We start from the raw sequence: 6935 nt of genomic DNA, 5'->3' as shown, positions 1-6935 counted from the left end.
GTTCAAATCCTAGTCAAAAACATGTTGCAATGGATTAATGTTTTACTCTTAAAAAGGATTAACTAAAAATAAAAAAATGTACTTTTGAAAAAAATAATTTACGTCCACTTATGCCCTGTGGAAAGCCCTTAAAAGTTAAAAACAATCTCCACACACTTATTAACTATGGAAACCCCATAATAGTTAAAAAAAATCTCCACACACTTAGGAACTATGGAAACCCCATAATAGTTAAAAAAAAAAATCTCCACACACTTAGGAACTATGGAAACCCCATAATAGTTAAAAAAAAATATCCACACACTTATTAACTTTGGAAACCCCATAATAGTTAAAAAAAATATCCACACACTTAGGAACTTGATGGAAACCCCATAATAGTTTAAAAAAAATCTCCACACACTTATTAACTTTGGAAAGCCCTTTATATGGTTAAAAAAATCTCCCGCTTCAATTTTGCACTGTTGAAGACCCTCAATAGTTAAAACAAATCTTGAGCCCCATTTTTTGCACTATTGAATGCCCTTAATAGTAACTCATAAATACTGTGCCCACTATTGCAATGTGGAAGACCCTTAATAGTTACTAAAAAATTTCCCGCCCACAAACAAGAGACCATTTTCAAGTTTTAATTAAAGCATGTAGGAGTTTTTGAAGATTTGTTTGCAATTTCATTCCTGCTGGTGGGTATCGATTTCCTAGCAATATCCAGTGTTGATAAAGAAGGGATTAAATATTTCATTGCTTTTTCAGTGTTATATCAAAAACGTTTTATTGATTCTAATTGTCTTTTTTCCCTCTTAAATTGCTGAGCTATATACTTTTCTCCGGAAAAGGTGAAAGTCTACATCACTTTTGGTGTAATGTAGGCTGCCAGACATTTAATTGTAGGGTTTCATTTACTGAGTAAGAATTTTATAAGAAATCTTTAGATGATATTTGTTTAATATAAAGGATATGATGTTTCCTTGGAAGTGTAGAATGGAACCATTGCTAATAAGAAGAATTGCTGCATTCATTTTGATTAGAGATACTTGGTATTATGATGTCATTTTAAAGGAACTAGACACCAGGTTATACAGCTGCAAGAAAAAAATTGCCAAAACTAACATAAATTGGTATTGTTGTGTAAACACATTGAATCTTAATTACTGATGTACGGTATCGCTTACAACATATGTATCTTAAAGTTTTTTGCTGTTTTTCCAATCGAAAATTTACTGGGTCTGTCTTCTATGAATTCCCAATTAATTCAAAAATAGTGTTGGTATAATTATGTATCTGTACTATTCATGACTTTCAAATGCGAAATAAACACACTATAAACTGAGAAACCAGTATGCGCTATTCAACTTGGAAACCAGTATGCGCTATTTTTAACCAGGTAAATTCAGCTGAGACAGTGACAAAATATTTGTTTAATCATGTAAAATGATGTATTATCAGCCTCATACTTGTATTGATAATTCTAGGCTTGTTTTGAGGAAATACTTTATTTGCCATTTGCCGATTTTGGGACTGTCTGGTGTCTAGTCCCTTTAAGAATTGTATCTATCAGTAAATATGGAGTAAAGGCAAACCTGCTAGTTATAGAATTGTAAATGCCACTGATATAAGTGTAATATTTTATCTATAATTATGTAGGAGACCAAATTAGAAATGTTTTCATCAAAAAATTTAAAATTAAAAAATGCTCCGAGAACACTAAAATTAAGCTCGCAATAATAGCGTGTTATACCCAAATAAATGCATCTTCCTCTGGCATTGATGAAGTTGTTTTGAAAATTCATAGTGGGCTGTAATCAGGTTCGAATTTATTTCTCTTATTACCTCCAGATTATTCCTGGTACATCTGGTGGGGGATCACAATTTATAGAATTTTAACTAGGAAAATAGGAGGGGACCTACATAGTTTTAATTGCGTTGGATTGTCCTTTCTGACTGGAAGATCATTATAATTATTGAAAATGTGGGGGAGGCATTGTCAAAGTTAATGACAACAGATATTGAAGGGGGAGGACAGTCATATATTATCCGATGGGGGGGGGGGGGAATGCATGTAAATAACTTCTTGATATCCCCAAAGTATTCTATTTCTGTTCCAAGTTTGGAAAGCTGTAATTAGCTAAAAACAGCTGGTCTCCATTTGTCTGATTTAGTGATACTTTGATGTGTCAAGTCTATATTGGCTCTTCCTGTATGGATATGTCTCGAAACGGTATTTTAGGGTTTCATTTCCTATTTTGGAAATTTTTGTTATTGTAAGCGCAAGTTTTATGACTATATCATCAACATGAGAATGACAAAATATCAAATAACATTAGGTCAAGAAATTGAAGATACGGTTAAGTCGGTATTACAAATGAATGCGAAACTTTGCTTTTAAAATGAAATAAATTTTGAATAAACTCAAGAATTAAACTATTATTCAGAAATATTAATTTTAAAAAGCTATGGTACAATATGATCATATTGGTAAGATGGCACCTAATGATAAATGTGTATTGATAGTCTTCATGTGTATTGATAGTTTTCATGATCGTTGTATGTACAGTTGAAACTCGCTATGTCGAACCCTGTTATCTCCTTGTTCTGGTTATGTCAAACTTTTTTCCAACGTTCAGTTTAGTTATAAACCTTTTGTCTTTTGGTTATGTCAAATGTTCAATATCTCGAGCTATTCCTGGAGGTCCCAAAGACTTTGACGTAGCGAGTTTTGACTGAACTATGAATACTCACCTTAAATAAACTTCATATTCTTGAATTTCCAGTGATCATATTTCCATGTAATTATCAGATTTTTCAACTAGGGTTGACAGCTATGATAGCTCAGTGGTAGAGCAGCCACTTCAGGGGCAACGTCATGTATTTAATCCCAGACTGCGTCATACCAAAGATGACTATGAAAATGGTATCATTGACTCCCTCACCTGGCATTCAGTTTTGATGGTAGTAGTGAGAAACAGGAGTAATCAGTACTTGTAAAACCGAGTAATGTTGTCTCCCGGGTATTTGTGTTTTACAATGGGCAAGTTCAAGGACAGAAGGGGTATTTTTCAAATACAAGCTAGGGTAATTCACATGGACTCATTTGTTTTACTCTTTTATCTTGTCTGACTTTCCTCTCGTCAGCTACAGCCGAAGGACCCCATCAGAAATAAGTACTAGACTGTATTCATTGGCTTTCCTAGATCACAACATCTGAATAAGTAAACAAAAACTTAATACTTGTCTGAAAGCTATTTTTTTCTACTTTGCTTTGGATAGTGACAGAATTCGGACATTAATAACAAAATGTAGCCGATGTCACCATGCATACCTTGAATTGTAAAGATGAACATAATATTTCATTTCTGCTCCACTTTATTTGGTAAAATTCTTCATTTTAACGTGGTATAAATCATAATACTGTCACAATTAATAATTAATTTTTGAGATTACTAAATTAAATCACATAAAAATGTTTCTGATTTGTAAAATGTAAGGGAATGTCTTAATGTTGTTTTATAGTTTTTGTTCCTTTTTTGTTCATTATATCCATTATTTATATACATGTTTTTTTGAGTACCTGTATCCTAGTTGGATAATGGTTAATTTTAAACATATCTATATTTATTGCTTGTATACTTGATACTATAGATTGTTACACCATATTTATGACATGTTTATTTGAATAAAATGATATTTTGTACAAGGTACTTGCTTGTTTTTTTCTCTTTTTAAAAACCTCTAAAAGTTAACAAGCTATTTAATAGGAAAATATTATAGAACCAATTATATTGATCAAGTGTTGAAAGTTAATGCACATATATATATATATATATATATATATATATATATAATATATATATATATATATATATATATATATATATATATATATATATATATACCTTATTTATGCATTATCATAGTCAACGTATGTACCATGTTTTGTGTGAGTATCTTGAACAAATTCTCAATGTTTAAAAAGGGGGGGGGGCATGATAATAATATTGGTTTGCAAATGTCGGTCTCATGCTCATGGTGAATGGTCATGTCAGACAATAAATAATATGTGCAATAAATTTAGAATAGATTCACCTAGGACAAACAAACTTCGTTGGTAGGTTGCCCTTGACAAGAAGTACTGGACCCTTACTGTTGTCAAGGTGAGAAGGTCAACACTCAAGGCCATGGCCAACAGTATTTTGAAAACATATTGTCTGCACATAAACCAGACAATTAAACTAGACAGTTGTAGTGGATCGGAACTCTTTAAAGGGCCCTATCAAATATGGGGTCAGTAGGTCAAGGCCCTTAAATTTGTAGAATGCTTGTAGGTCAATCTTATAGTAATGCCCTAAGTTACAATGTCAAGGTCACATTCATAAATATATTTGATACCAAGCAGGAAAGTCAGATTAATATTGAATACATCACTGCATTCCATCAAAATTTATCCCTTTATCATGAAATAAATCGAACTCTACAAGGTTCAAAGAACATGCTTGTTCATTTCGTTTCACAATACCACCCCTGTCCTCTTAAAATACTTTCAACTGACCGGACAAAGTCCGATTATCTGATCTGTTAAAATGAAAATGCTTTTTGACCCATGACACACACTGCAAGATGACCGATAGTTATCAGCCAATGTATAAAGCAAAAGAATGTCTGAGAAGTATACCAATTGTGACCAAATTTTCTTGTAGCTAGGTAAATAATAAAATGACGAATAAATGAAGCACATTCTATTCTGTGCAAGTAATATTGAGGCATTTGACAATCCAGTGTGACCTTCACTGGATGGTTGAATCGTGTTTGAATCATAATGATATAGTTTCTCTCCCTCTCTTTACATATATATATATATATATATATATATATATATATATATATATATATATATATATAATATATATAATTTTAAATTCATAAATATAAAATCCTATGTATATTCAGTCCTAATAATAACATTATTTACAAAGATATGACTAAAGGACAAAGTTAACACCATGTAACACCATGTGACTGTGAACTTTGAACTCGTGAGCCTGGCCCAAATATTACAAAAATACTGGAGTCATATTTCAATCACAATCTCAACTCATTTTACCCAATCACCACAAAGTGCATATTTTTACTCTTTTTAAAGCGCATTCTCTTAAATTGTCATAAATCGCTGGTAAATATATTAAACAAAAAATTACTACCGGAGTCGAAATAATTTTTTAGTAGTTTCTTTTTTTCAGGGAGTACATTTTTTCACTTTTCTTAACATATTGTGTTTAAAAAAGAGTAAGATTAATTTATTTTAATTATCAAGCCATATTGTTCTGTGGAAAAAAATAGTTGAGATAGGATTGAGATTTAAGTTTTAAGTATATTTGTGACAGTGTTGCCTAAATGTTGGGTGTCGATGCATTTGAGGTCATATTAAAAACAAACACAGTAGTACAAATAATGAAATTTACTATTGCTACATTGACACATATGTCGTGAAAAATCAGTATGTAAACAAAACAGTTTCAGAGTGCTATAAAAATTTCAGAGTGCTATAAAAATAATAAAGCAAACTTGCAGGCATTTTATACTGACAACATTTTGATCGTGGAATAAAACATCTAAATTATAAGTTTCAGATGAGTTCACAAGTCATGTATAATTATATATCACATTATTATCATGTGATAAGTTTATCAGATCTACCATAATAAGCAACTTTTCAGATAATTAAGTAGGCTGTCCGCTACCTGCTCGGGCTATAAACCATTTTGCAGCCCTCTGCCGATGATAATGACTGGAAAAGGTGAATTAACTCTGTATAATAATTACTCTTTAAAGAGAATTTACAGCCATAAATGAGGGTTTTCCTGTGGTTATATATTCATAGCAAAACTGCTGAATATAAATGCCACATTACATTCTTACCATTAAAAAGGGTCTTTAGCATAAAAAAATTGTATCTTTAAGATTGTATGATTTAAGTTAAGATAATTTGATCTAAAATTCACCAGCACCATCTTATTTTTTTAAAGACCCTTTGATGCAAGGAAAATATATCACTAGCTAATGTCTTCATTATACACTGTTAAGATGGAAGTGGAAATTTATTTAAGTACTTAAGTTCACTTGTATATATTATATTTTTATTTATTTAGATCCCATATTTTAAAGCAGGTTTTTTTCCATGACGCTCAGGTGTAAAAACATACAACAATTATATATTAAACCTATCAAGCTCAAATCTTTCATTCTGTAAGCAAAACCAGAAAAAATGAATTAAGGGTTTCAGGAAAATGTTCAAAATTTGAAACATAACATAAACACAATAAAAAAAAACATTGTTCACAATAGATAGTGTAACAAAATAATCAAATACAATTTATACATACAGTAAAGTGTAAATACATGTAAATAATTTTAACAGTCTAGTTTAAATGTTTATATGTGCAAAAAAAACCTCGAAAAACAATGTATAACAATAACTGTCACTATATATATATATATATATATATATATATATATATATATATATATATAAGAATTATTCACATATCTGACTTACTTTAAACAAATTATGAAAACTCCAGAGAAAAATAAGTTTCTTCCCAGAAACCCATATAAAGGTGAGATTTAACGTAATAAATATGAAAATTTTGTGCAAAACATGTTTAAATCTGTTCTTTAGAAATCAATTTATTCTTAAAACAATTCCCATCCCCCAATTTTCAGCATTTTTAATTTAGTATCCTTATGCAAAAATTATCAAAAAGTTGTATTTCATTTACATAAAAAGTTTAAATTCCTCATATAAACATCGACTATCACCCAAATAATATTTTTACCATAGCAAGCTAAACATCTAAACTGGCATGTATCACGCATCATTATGTGCAGCTACAAATAACAGATATGGAAAAAATAACAACAATAGCATGAGCATCCTATAT

This window comes from Mya arenaria, chromosome 13, assembly GCF_026914265.1.
Source record: "Mya arenaria isolate MELC-2E11 chromosome 13, ASM2691426v1".
NCBI classification, from domain to species: Eukaryota; Metazoa; Mollusca; class Bivalvia; order Myida; family Myidae; genus Mya; species Mya arenaria.
Note: the sequence above shows the minus strand (reverse complement) of the source record.